The sequence below is a fragment of the Nannobrachium achirus genome (genome assembly GCF_963921795.1).
Source record: "Nannobrachium achirus genome assembly, chromosome: 21".
Lineage (NCBI taxonomy): Eukaryota > Metazoa > Chordata > Actinopteri > Myctophiformes > Myctophidae > Nannobrachium > Nannobrachium achirus.
In genome coordinates this window covers 48,746,127-48,760,804 of record NC_137828.1, presented here as the reverse complement: position 1 = coordinate 48,760,804, position 14,678 = coordinate 48,746,127, and the positions used below count along the sequence as shown (strand labels likewise).

Here is a 14,678-nt window from a genome sequence, read left to right as displayed (position 1 = left end):
TAAAGATTGGAACATTTTAAAGTGAGTTGCGAGGAGCCCCCTCCTGTTTGCATTTTGGCACAGCACCAAAGATGGTGAGAATGATGGGTGTTCTTTTGGTTTTTGAACAGTTCCTGTTTTAACCAGAATAACCCTTAATACCAATACCTTTGTACTTTGTACATAATGAATTCCGGACTTTTACTTGTACCAGAGTATTTCTATATTTTTTGCAGCATCGATACTTTTACTTAAGTAAAACATTTGAGTACTTTTTCCTCCACTGGTGGTCAGATGCCAACACACACACACACACACACAGCAGAATGTGCAGCAGCAACTCAAGTGTGGCCACTGACCACACATCGTATACACATTTACAAGAAGTGTACACAGAGAGCAGGTAAGAGAGCCTGGATATTTATCCATTGGTGACACACACACACACACACACACACACACACACACACACACACACACACACACACACACACACACACACACACACACACACACACACACACACACACACACACACACACACACACACACACACACACACACACACACACACACACACACACACACACACACACACACACACACACGGTGCAGTCAGCAGCCACTCCAGACCACAGTGTTTGCTCTGGCCATCAATTACGCGGAGAGAGGCCAAGCATTAAACAAGACATTGGGGTCACAACCTCTACACTAGACAACCACAGCTGTCCAAATAGCTCAGAAAGCAGAGAGGGAGAAGAGAGACAGAGAGATGCTGACACACAGAGACAGAGAGAGTAGAGGGGCAGGGGGGGTTGAGTTGTAGCGATGGGACAATAAGTTTATCGTTTATCGTGATAAAAAAAAGACTCACGATAATCGTATCGTGACGATTTAATTTATCGTGATATAGTCCTCCGTCATGCACTGGGATCAATTCACCTTTTATTTGCCGAGCTGCATAACCGGTACCACTTATACCCTTATACCCCTTTTCCACTCTCTATCAAATGTCTTTGCCAAAAAATAGCCGATCTACAAGCTCACAACGCGCTGCGTTGCACCGCGAGCTTGTAGATCTGCTATTTCGTGGCAAATGTTCCATCCCAGGATAATGGATTTTGATTATCACGTTAATATCGTAAATCGCGATTTATTTTGTCACAATAATCGTGATATGAAATTCTCATATTGTCCCAAACCAGGTGGGTTGTTGCACACAGTAAACGACCAGAAAGAAGACCACAGAGAGAAACAGACAGACAGAGAGACCATAGTTAGCAAATATTATATAGAAAGTCCTTCTCAGCGATCCCTGTCAACGTTTTTCTAGCACTGTAGTAATCCCCCTCCTCCCCCTTTCCTCCAACCCCCATTAGCGTTAGCGAGTGTCTGTAAAACTGTAAACCACCGCTACAGTTACATCAGATTCCTTAAGTCAGATGCCAACCACTGAGTAGAGCACTGAACAGAAGAGAGAGAGAGAGAGAGAGAGAGAGAGAGAGAGAGAGAGAGAAAGAGAGAGAGAGAGAGAGAGAGAGAGAGAGAGAGGAGGGAAGCAGGGAAGAGAGCAGGAATGGAAATAGGCAGAATGGAAAAATGTCAGCACTAATTCTCTTTCTCCCTCTATCCCTCTCTCAAACCCCAGTGTAAGACGAGATGTTTTGGGAGATGTTTTATGATTCATATCCATGGCTAAGTTATAAAAAAAAGATTGAGGTCACTGGGAAATCAGCTAAATCAGCTTTAAAATCTATTTTGGTTCATCCCACATGCAAGTCAGAGATAAATGAAAAAAATTGTGTTGTGTTCTTTTGTGGGTTAGGCACATGGTATACTGGCTATTTACTATGGCCTTGACTTTGTATGTGCGTGTGTGCGCCTCAGTGCATTTCAACGCAGTCTACTCGGGGTTAAAAGCCAAGATGAGGGTTTTGAGGAGGGTGCTGATGTGGTGCTGGGGCACGGGCACACACACACACACATCAGGGTGTTTAGTCTACACAGCTGGACTGCGAACTTCCCAAATACTCACTCACATAAACACTATCTTGCAGGTTCGAACACACACCATGCGGATGTGGCAGTCTGAGACACACACACACACACACACACACACACACACACACACACACACACACACACACACACACACACACACACACACACACACACACACACACACACACACACACACACACACACACACACACACACACACACAGATCAAAGGATCAGTGCGTCTGAGAAATGGAGGAATAGACAAAGAGAAGAGTGGTACGGTCAGGTGTGCATGAACGCTTGTGTGAGCAAAAGCTAATACTAGGTGTTCAATGCCAGACATGAGTAATGTGTGTATGTTTTCATGCGAGTGTGTGTGTGTGTGTGTGTGTGTGTGTGTGTGTGTAAAAGTGACAGACTAATGAGTCTGTAACACTTAGTATTTAGCATAACAGTGCATGCATGCGCAGTGCGCACACATGCGGCTGTGCGCACACACACACATGGCTGTGAGTACACACACACACACACACACACACACACACACACACACACACACACACACACACACACACACACACACACACACACACACACACACACACACACACACACACACACACACACACACACACACACACACACACACACACACACACACACACACACACACACACACACAGCTCGCCACCAGTCTACTCTCGTAAAAAGCTAATTTCCCACCCAGTCTTATTAGACTCACCATGTGCCAGATTTAAGAGGAGAGGTGACTGAAGTGTGCTGTCATTATTTGTTCAGGGGCCCTACTTGTACTCATTTCCTCTAACCCATGGCTAACAAATAACCACAAGCTAATCCTCCTAAACCTCCTCCTTCCCCCATTCCCAAATCAGGCATGGGGTTGAAAGACGAAAGAAAGCAAGAAAGCAAGCAAGAAAGAGGCACAGACACAGCAAGTCGAACTAAAATAAGCTTTCCTCTTACCTGTACACAATAATAAGAGCCTTGAACCTTGACAGACAGTAGACAGATAGACAGACTGGTAGGCAGGCAGACAGATAGACAGACATAGATAGATAAACTGACAGCAGACAGACATTAGATCATGCAAGAGACATTCTAGTGAAAGAATTGTATGGAAAACATCATTTGTGAGGTCGATTCAGGACTCCTCCTACACATGTATACATAAACATGTGTATTACTATACTTCTGAAGAAATTCCCTCTCCTTAAAGTTAAACCATAACCTCAAACCATACACATGTGTGACAGAGGTACACAAAAAAGAAGAATCTTGCCCAATTGTAATTTCAAGTCCAACTATCACATTGACACACAGAGAAAAAAAACACACACCCCACGCATACACATGCATCCCCCTTAAAAGACTCAAATCTAATTTCCTCTTTCCACTCATTTATATTGGCTAATTTCACATTTTTAATTGGCTTATAACAGAACATGCACACCTCACTAACATGCAACAACATGAAAAGCTCAAATCAGTCTGTATATAAACACGTATAAAGGCTAATTTAAAGTTTGCCATCTCCAAAGGCCGACCTCAGAGCCTTTGAAGGCCCAGATGTACGAGCTCGTATCGCGTCTGGACCCAATTTCTCTCCCCATATAGATCTGAGTGAAAGCCACTACACTCTCGCCACAATGTTATGGGAGGGGAAACTCAAAACTGTTTCTCTGTTTTGTTAAACATGAGTGAAGGAACTGCCAGATTAGGACCATTAGGTTTGAATGAAAAATAAACCCCAATGATGACGATTGAGTGTGGATAGATGATGTGCTTGGACGAAGCCCCCAGTTGCTGCAGGTGCTCACGGGGGCACTGTATATAGCAAATGTGTTCCAGAATTCTGAAACACCGGGGGTCTTTTATTGCCACAGTAGATCGCATTTAGTATAAAAACCTGCAGATCATGTCCGTCCGTGGGTGCGTGCGTCATGCGACTCACGCCTCATGTCACTCTCCACACCTCATGTCACACTCCATATATGGCCAATATCCCTGATGTCATCAATATTAAGCCTATATCTAGGAATTCCCATATATGGACATAATTATTTTGTCAGTCTCATGATAACCAGTGTGGTTGTCGCGACGCGAGTCTCACTCGCAAATGAAATCGATCCTTGTCCCTTTTATGCCCATATATGGAGATCCCTGATGTCATCAATATTATGCCCATGTCTGGGAATGCCCATATATGGACATATTGTGTCAGTCTCTGTTTCAGCGCCCTTAGGGCGTCTTACTGGTTTAGAAGTTATTACGTTACACACACCAGTATGTGTAACGTATACAAATGTCTTAATAAACACATAAGATAACATAAGCCATGCTTACACATTATGCCATGTAGCACTTAATTATTTTCTTCGGACTGCAGAGGTTCTCAAACTTTTGGGGGGCTCAGGTCACCCCTGTAAATAACGTTTTCATCCACGACACCCCTGAATTACATTGATAGATACTAGCAACTTACATTTATGCCATATTAAGCTATGTAAATATGTAAATCCTTCCCCCTGAGATACAGTATGTCACGAGGAAAACTGGACAGAATATCTGTTTATATCGGTCTGTTATACTCAGTATACTACTGAGTACTAAGTGGTTAAACTGAGGTGACATTGGCACCCCGGCATTCCACGGCACTGTTGTTGGTGGTTGACAAATAAAGTTCATGCCATTTATTGCAAACATAACATTCGGTCACTGTGCACTGTATTGATTTGACACCGTTGTTGGTGGTTGACTGCTAAAGTTCATGCCGTTTACTACAATCTTGCTCTGCCTAAGAGCATCTGCTAAATGCCTAAATTGTAAAAATGAAACGTCTAGCTATGCACACACACTTACAAAAGTCCCACTGGGGAACGTAAATTGGCCCTGAAACCACAAATTAACCACTTCAGGGCCACCAGGGTTGAGCAGTGATGTTGTGAAAACATAAAGTAGTTCCTCCTCGGGGGAGTCAGTCAGTCAGTCAGTGTGATTATCTCTGCCAGGACGAGGGCCTGGCCGGACGGACTGGAGATTACATTTAATCTCCTGTGTGTCCACAGCTAATCTCACAAACTAAACTATACCCTCACTAGGGATGGGACAATGTGAACATTTCATATCACCATCATTGTGACAAAATAAATAAAGTGGAAAAAAAGACTGTATCAAGTACGTATATATTATAAGCAGGGGTTCCCAAACTTTTTTGGCTCAGGGCACCCCTATGCATATTTTTTTCATCCGAGGCACCCCTACATTATATCAAAATGTTCACGTCCAATACCTTATATTTATAACATATTTTAGCGATTATGTTGCGAGGAAAATGTTCTGATAATAGCAATTTTGGTTAGAACTGACTGAAAATAACTGTGTACTTCAAGTTTAAAATGATACTAAATTAGGATCCTTACTAAAGTAAGGATCCAAATAAATTCCAAATATTATCAAATTATCTCGCGGCACCCCTGGACTGCCGCCACGACACCCCAGGGTGCCCCGTCACCCACTTTGAAAACCCCTGTTATAAGTACCTTTTACCAATTATAGATGGTTTAAAGGAGTAGTTCACCCCAAAATGAAAAATGTTATATTGATTAGTCATGCCGCCATGGAGACTTGAGTTCAATTACGTTTTTCGTTTCTTATTGCATTCCTAAGACAAAAAATTATCTACAATAAATGTAGCCCCATTGAGTCTGGATTGGGACCCAAATGCATTTGGGTCCCCATCCGGAATCAATGGGGGTAAATTTACTATAATCAAATGTTTGTCTTAGGAATACAACAAATGCAAAAAAGTATTATTGAACTCAAGTCTCCATGGCATGACTAATCAATAGAAACATTTTCATTTTAGGGGTGAACTATTCCTTTAAGTGGTACCGGATATGCAGCTCGGCAAATAAAAGGTGAATTGATCCCAGTGCATGAGGAAAGACGATATCACGATAAAATTAAATCTCCACGATACGATTATCGTGAGTGTTTTTTATTACGATAAACGATTTTATTACCCGGCTTGTTTGAATGCTTGATTCTGATTGGTCAGTTGCTGAAATCAGCGGTCTGTTATTTCTGGATAACAGACCGCTGCCTAATCAAAGGCTCAGAACACCTGCTGCAGTCAAGCTGCACTGCGTGAATCTTGTGCTGTATCCAACATGTCAGCCATGTAAACAAACACAACAGCGACATTTAGAACTAAACGTTGCTCGCAAGAATGTTTTTTAAAATATTTTAAGCGAGAAATAGACGACCTAGTATCCGAAAATGGATTCTATCTAATCAGCACTTCCTTGTTTTCCAAGGCGACCGTGTCACGCTGGGGGGCAACACTTGTGGAACACTTCCAGCCGTCTGTAAACAAGGATATACTTTGTTTTGTTTTTAGTTTTGAGTCAAATTATTAGTTTTATTTAGTAGCCGGGTAATAAGCGGGATAATGAATGGCTCCTTGATGAATGACGACATATAACATCCCTTCGGCCTGATAACTGGCGCCTCGGGGAGTTATCAGGCCGTCGGTCTGTTATATATCGTCATTCACAGCGGAGCCATTCATTCCCTTACATATCGCTTATCGTCCCATCCCTAACCCTCACTGATCAGTGCCACATGTATTGTGCACTCTCACACTGCCAGTAGGCCAAGAAAACTCATGTGACAAGAATGATCATCAAGCAGTCTTTTGATATCAGGCACTGTTTGGCTGCAACAGGATACCAAAATTAGTGGGAGGGGCTTTTTTCCTCTTTTTTTTCTTCTTGTTACAAAGAAAATTTTCATTTATCATGAACTCAACATATCATCCCCAAACATGAATTTCATGTTGAGTAGCATCTATAAAACCTTCAAAGTCTAACCATAGGGTATCACAAATGTAAAACATAGATCCTTACGGCATAGAACATTTATGTTACCTCAGGTCTTGGCGGCTGCAACCCACAACTTGCATTGGGGCAACCACACTTTACAGTTTATCATAATTGCCTAATTTGTATTTCCTTAAAAAACTGGCTGATCAGCTGGTTTCTGCACTTTGGATGCCATCTGTAACTGCTTTATTATTTTATGTCAGTTTTGATAGACATACAGGGGCCGCTGTTTGTTACATTCCCAGCATAATTTGTATTACCAGCCATAAGACAAGGCATTAACTATGCTCGTCCCCAAAACACAGTCGACTCCAGCCTCTATATCCAGCCGAACAGTAGAACAATAACTCTGGTATTACTACTACTAGTTTGGTTTAGGAATAAGTACTCTCTCTAAAATACACAACCAACAAAAAAGATGACCCTCCTCTCTCACACACACACACACACACACACACACACACACACACACACACACACACACACACACACACACACACACACACACACACACACACACACACACACACACACACACACACACACACACACACACACACACACACACACAAATGAATGAACCTGATTCCATCCTGGGTCAGCAAAGGTCCAACAAGGGATAATCAATGGGGAGCGCAGGTCATTATTGAGAAATAAACCCTGACTGTCTAATCTGTGATTAGATTAGACCCCCGACGCCATAGCGGAGGGGTCTAATCACCCTGAAGGGGTAATAAGACGTTAATAGGTTTATACGACAGACAGACAGACAGACAGACAGACAGACAGACAGACAGAAGGAAATGCAGTAAATACAGACTGATAAGATATCAGACACAGCAAGGCAAACAAAAATAAGCTTACTCGTATGTACCTGTACACAAGATGTAACAATAAAGAACCTTGACAGACATACAGGTAGACAGACAGACAGACAGACAGACAGACAGGTAGGCAGACAGACAGACAGGTAGGCAGACAGACATAGATAGATAACCTGATAATATGGATACAGCAGACAGACATTATAGAGACAGTGAATAATTATATGGAAAACAGCATTCGTGGGGTCAATTCTGATATAAATTCACACGGAATAACATTCAATTGTCTCGTTTTTAGAAACGTGTGAGGTAGGTTGGGTTTAGGGCTAGGGACACAAGGGACAACAATGAGTGGGGTATTGTTTCCAGGTGTCAGGTAGCCAGCCCACAGTGACTGTTTACTTTACAGCCGTGGGCTCTGCCTCTCTTTTGTGACAGGAATGGATAGATTCACTCCACGCACGGCAGCTAGTAAAGCACTGGAGAATTAATCTCCCAGCAGTGAACGACCGTAGACATTGTGCAGTGGGGTGGATCCAAACACAAAATTTGCAGTTGATTATTTCCAAACTTTGGTCGTAAATCTCAAGAAATTAAATTAATGCAACGCATTCTTCAGGGGTTGGTTGGTTTGCAAATTATGCATTGCGACAGCAACGATGTTGTGTTGGTAGACTAATCAAATACAGCTGAGCTGATAAACAATGCCGTTTTATCCAAACACACGATATACTAATAGACTACTACATTAACATTGGTCTACCGTTGGCCACCGTAAAGGGGCGAGAAGAGGCAAAGATTATGATGAGCGACTTTTTTTGCGAAAAAACAATAACAACTTTCAAGTGTATTTATGAGCTTTGCATGTAAACAGCAACTATATACTGAAAGTCAAGAGAAATTTGTTTGGTTTAGGATGCTGTAAATGAAATGAGACAGAAGAAAAAGCAACAGAGAGATCAGAAGCAACAGATTGCAGAGGTGCTCGTTACTTCTGAAGAGAACCAAGCCGTTTTACAAACCTTTTATGATCCCATTCAGCGCTGCCTGGGAGTCAAACGCCGAAAACAACAAACTTCTCTTCTTTACGTCTGACGAACTATCATGTCAATAGGTTAAAAAAATGTAATAAAAATAAAAACAAAATTAATTAGGAAGAAAAATAGTTCTTCCCGGTCCTTTGTATATTGTTATTGCCCCGACTACAATAACTGTTGCTCTTGTGTATGTGTGTGTCTGTGTCCCGAAGGCAGCACTTCACTGATTTACCATCCACGAGTCTGCACTGAGGAGCGCACCAACTCGGAGAGGGGGTTTTACTTTCTTTTAAAACCATGTGCCGGTTCAAAGACTGCCTGTAAAAGTCCGTGCGCGATTTAAAGACGACTCTAGCGACTGTGAAAAGCACGCGACACGCCACCGTGGTTTGTGATTTGAATGCAGATAATTAAAAAGACAATATCGCTACTCATCCGAAGTCCGTACCCCCTGTCTCTGTAGTTGGTATAGGTCAGGGGTCGGCAACCCAAAATGTTGAAAGAGCCATATTGGACCAAAAAAAAACAAAACAAATCTGTCTGGAGCCGCAAAAAAATTATAAAAGCCTTATAAATCGTTTTGTATTTATCATTTAAAAAATTAACTAAACTAGTGAAAACAGCCGATCACACAACGCCTTGTGCGTCAGTCTTGTATGATGAAGCAGGACTTTACTTTGCGGGAAAAAAAACATACAAATTTGAAATTTGGAGATACAAGTTTTCTGCCCGACAGCGACGATAAAAAAAATCGTTAAAACAAAAAATACATCCCCCCCCCCCCCCCCCCCACACACACATTTTTTTATTTTTCATACATTTTTTAAAAAGCTAGGAGCCACCTAGGAGCCACTAGGGTGGCGCTAAAGAGCCGCATGCGGCTCTAGAGCCACGGGTTGCTGACCCCCGGTATAGGTACAAAGGGTAAGAGACGGCGAGGTATTTGGTGGACGCCCCCCTTTACTTGACTCGTTCTTCCTTTGTCCTGTACCTACCTATTTTCCCCCCTCAGCACCTTGGAATGAAACATAGGCTAATGCCATGCCAGTGGTGGAAAAAAGTACTCACATTTTGTACTTAACAATACTGCAACTACTAGAAATACTCTGTTACAAATAAAAGTCCAGAATTCAAAATGTACTAATGTGTAAAAACTAAAAAGTGCAAAAGTATTGGCATCAAAATGTACTAAAGTACCAAATAACTCATTATGCAGAAATTCCCATTCCAAGTTTTCAAATCTTTTTAAAAATAGCAGATCTACAAGCTGACAATGCGACGCATTGTGAGCTTGTAGATCGGCTTTTTTTTAAATGGCCAAAATAAAATGTATTGACCTATAGGGTTGAAGTGGTTGATGTAATGTAATCAAAAGTAACTAGTAACTAAAGATTTAAAATAAATGTAGTGGAGCAAAAGTACAATATTTGGATCCGAGATGTAGCCTAGTGGAGTAGAAATATTGGCTATTGAAAATACTCATGTAAAGTAGTACAAATACCTCAATATTGTATTTAAGTACAGTTGGCTACTTACGTAAATGTACTTAGTTACTTTCCACCACTGATGAAACATAATGCTCCTTTGGACTCTGTCACTATAGGACTGGAGTGTGTGGAAAACGAACAGAAATGGTGACACACGCAGTCAGTAGCCACAAACCCCGGTTCATTTAAAAGGCATCTAGTCTTATGTGGCTTTTTCTCATTGCTCAGTGCTGACAAAACGTTTTGGAAAGAACATGATGAGTCTGAGAGGAAAGGAACTTTAGGGAGGCGGAGAGAAAGACAAGGGGGAGTAAAGAGAGAAAGAGATATGGGGAGAGAAGAGAGTGGAAGATACACAGTTAAAGAAGAAGAGACAGGAGGAATAGGAGCTTGATGGAGAAAACCTTTAGTCACACAGAGCACCTGGCTCATATTCCATATTCTCTCTCTCTCTCTCTCTCTCTCTCTCTCTCTCTCTCTCTCTCTCTCTCTCTCTCATTCACCGGGTCAAATGTTTGTTATCTGTTGCTTAAAAAAACAAATATTGGCAAAGAAACAGACCCATTGACATCATCCATCGTGTGTGTGTGTGTGTGTGTGTGTGTGTGTGTGTGTGTGTGTGTGTGTGTGTGTGTGTGTGTGTGTGTGTGTGTGTGTGTGTGTGTGTGTGTGTGTGTGTGTGTGTGTGCGCCTGCGTGTGGAATACGCATGTTGGGGTGGGAGCTTTTTGTCTGTGTGCATGTGCTTCCAAACTGCGAGTCCATTAATCTATTCATGTACGAGAACAAGAAGTGTGTGAGGATATACTATGGCGTGTGTGCGTGCGTGCATGAGCGCATGAGTGTGGACTGGACTGGACACATACACGTAAAAGTGTGCGAGCATGGCTACGTGTTCCAGCAGTAATATCCATCTGCTAGTTTTCACTCTGCATGAGAACAGAGTGAACTCAGTGAGACAGGGGTTTCATAATCACCCTGTAGCATTATGGAATCATAAAAATGTGAAAGTCAACATATCCCTCTGATTGTAGACCACACACTGTAGCTATAGGATCTGTGTTTTCACATTGTGAGTTGGGATACTCAGGTGTTCCACTGAATCAGGGGCATCATTTGGGGTCCCACACTCGGTAGTTCTCAAACCTTTTTGTGCCAAGGCCCCCAAATGTATATATTTGCATGGCCGAGGACCCCCATCTGAGAATGTTTTGTGCCAGGGATCCTTATAAGAGAAGATTTATGCAAAGAAAAAAAAAGGGAAAAAAAAGAAAAAACAGCAGGTGTACAAGCTCGTAGCACGGTACAAAGGTACTAACCCTGTAGATCTGCTATTTTTGAATAGCCAACATAGAAATGGATAAAGTGGTTGGTTACTGTGGTTGCGATGCTACGTTAACCTTTTAATGAATTAATAAATCACTTTCAACCTGGTGTCCCTCCCTACATTCAAACATTCCTTTTTTTATATAGCAGATCAGATAAGATTTTGTTCAGAGATGCAAATAAGAACATGGGGTAAAGCATTATTATTCCAGGGTAGAGAAGAATAGCCTATTGTTCAAACATAATGAGTGTTTGTTGTTCTTAGTGTTGTCAAGCAGAAAAGAACAAGAAAACTATTAGGTCGTTATTAGATTAGACGTGCCACCGTTGTAATGAGGTGAGTTAAGCTGAGTTGATCCCTGGCCAAGTCCTGTGGTAACCGTACCAAAAACCAATGGATTACCAAACATGTCCATGTCTTATCACACTCTTGTAGGCTGGATGCGACCTGGCGTTTGCCAAAGAACCTAAACGGTGGGGGCCAGTGGTGGGCAACGGCGTCTCGCCTGAGACGGCGTGCCTCCGTCATCATCACCGAAAACATGCGCTCCTTTGCAGCCCCCGCGCCCCCACCGTTGTGCTTAGGTTCGTTGGCAAAAACGCGCACGCAGGCTGGATAGTGTGTATGTGTGTGTGCGCGTGCATGCGTGCGCGCGTGCATGTGTGGTTATACTAACTCTGTAGCCTGTATCTCTCTCTCTCTCTCTCTCGCGCGCGCGCTCGCACACACACACACACACACACACACACACACAGAGTCAGTCAGTCAGTCAGTCAGTCAGTCAGTCAGTCAGTCAGTCAGTCAGTCAGTCAGTCAGTCAGTCAGTCAGTCAGTCAGTCAGTCAGTCAGTCAGTCAGTCAGTCAGTCAGTCTGTCTGTCTGTCTGTCTGTCTGTCTGTCTGTTTCTCTCCCTCTGCACCCTCATGCTTAGCCGTGTAGCAGAAAGAGTAGCTCGCCTGAAGCCCAAAAGCGTAATCTCCCCTGACTGACTGACTGACTGACTGACTGACTGACTCTGTGCGCGCGTGCATGTGTGGTTATACTAACTCTGTAGCCTGTATCTCTCTCTCTCTCTCTCGCGCGCGCGCGCGCTCGCACACACACACACACACACACACACACACACACACACACACACACACACACACACACACACACACACACACACACACACACACACACACACACACACACACACACACACACACACACACACACACACACACACACACAGAGTCAGTCAGTCAGTCAGTCAGTCAGTCAGTCAGTCAGTCAGTCAGTCAGTCAGTCAGTCAGTCAGTCAGTCTGTCTGTCTGTCTGTCTGTCTGTTTGTTTCTCTCCCTCTGCACCCTCATGCTTAGCCGTGTAGCAGAAAGAGTAGCTCGCCTGAAGCCCAAAAGCGTAATCTCCCCTGACCAAGGCGGATTCCCTATTGACCTAGAAGTAGGGGGTGGGGTTTCCCACAATTTCCGGGTGTTACATTGGTGCCTTGACCCGGGTCGGGTTTCTCAGTGTGGGGGAGGTAAAAGGGTGAAGGGGGTTCGGGGTGTAACAGAGTAGCTCAGCCTGAAGCCCAACAACCTAATATCTTCCTCTCTTGAATCAGCAGTAGATGTTTGGTTTCCCACGCGTAGACCCGGGTTCGAGCCTCATATCAGGTGTTACAACTTGTCAATCCTCCACTTTCCAAACCATCTCACCCTCTTGACCTGCCCTGTTTTTTTACCTTTCTCCCTCTCTTTCTTTCCGGCTCCAACCTCTAGCCCCTGCACAACAATGCCCCAGCCTCCGTATGTAGACACACTAAGACGATGTCAATATTTGAATCGGGCCAGTCACAGCGGGAAGACAAATAGGCTGGTCAATATTTAACTGACAGCGACCAGGCCTTCCACGGAGAAAGACAACAACAAGGCTAAACAAACAGATAGAAAGAAGTGAAAGGTCGCAATTAGAAACATCATTGTTGGTCATGCTTTGGTATTATTTAGTAGCCTATTACAGTTTTTTTCGATTGCTAAAACACAAAAAGCTAAAATTAGGCACAATTTTCACAACCTTTACTTCTGTCTCCAATCACTTGACTCAATTTGTTACTACTTTAGATTTCCTTATCATATTAGACTCTGACTTTCCTTCTTTACACTCTGATGTCAATTTCAAATCACCTTGTTGTCAAAACACAACACACAATTTTCAGGTTTGCACACACTTCTCACATAAAATCTCAAAGCATCAATCCACAACACACAAATATTCAAATCTCTAAACTTTCAGGTCTGGAATCAATTACACATCACCCTGTTTTATTAGACAATTTCTTTCAAAATATGTTTTAGTTTTTTGTGCCCATCTCTGACCAGAGGCATGATGCCTAACTCTACTGTAAATCAAAACTTGTTTTGGATGCATATTTGTGTGCTGTTTTATGTTTGACTATGAAAAAAGTAGGCCTACACTGAGTCATTTTACAAAAGGAGAAATATCTTATTCTCCAGAGCCATGGTCATTCTTATGGTGTGTTCCATTTCGACAATTGTGTTTTCAATTTTGCTCTTCAGTGTTCTGTACATGCTTGGTAGTGTTCAGCCAAAAGCTTAGTTGTGTTTATTCAATGAATGGTATGTGTGTGTCATGTGAAAATATGGCTGTGTTTACCAAATGAAAACACGAGTTCCATTTTGTGAACATGTTAAGAGATTTGATGGCAAAGAGCTGTTTTGCAAAGGGATGCCAGGGTTTAGCAATTTGTGTGTAATGTTTGGAGTTTTGTGTGTGCAGTTTTGAAAAGAACGTACAGTTTTGAAAAATGTGTTTTAGCAATCGAAAAAAACTGTAACTAGTAGTTTGTTTTGTAAACTTGGTGAAATTGAAAATGAGGTTCACTTTTAGTTATAATATACCTGTATGTTGATATAAGAGAGGTATTTGTTAGTAAGATGTATTCTATCTGTGGTGATTTCCTTGAGTTAGATGATTATGAAAAACTTGAGATATGTTTTGTTAGAGGAATTTTTGTTGTGTCAGATTTTATTTGTCAAGCTTGGGAGAGAAGACAGAACACTCTGTATAATTCTGAGTTGTAATTGACTGTATGATATAATGTAAAACATGCTGTAAA

At 42.3% G+C, this 14,678-nt stretch overlaps 1 protein-coding gene across 6 annotated transcripts in view; it reads right to left on the bottom strand.

Moving 5' to 3' along the window:
* Nucleotides 1–14,678, bottom strand: part of phldb2b (pleckstrin homology-like domain, family B, member 2b) — a 70,196-nt gene that overhangs the window by 50,311 nt on the left and 5,207 nt on the right. Inside the window, exon 1 of one of the 6 annotated variants that reach the window (XM_080752194.1) lies at nucleotides 8,731–8,949. The exons of the other annotated variants lie outside the window; for them this stretch is intronic. The gene's annotated coding sequence lies outside the window, so the exon portion shown is untranslated. Of the gene's footprint in view, nucleotides 1–8,730; nucleotides 8,950–14,678 lie in introns of those variants that run through there. 6 annotated transcript variants of the gene reach the window in all.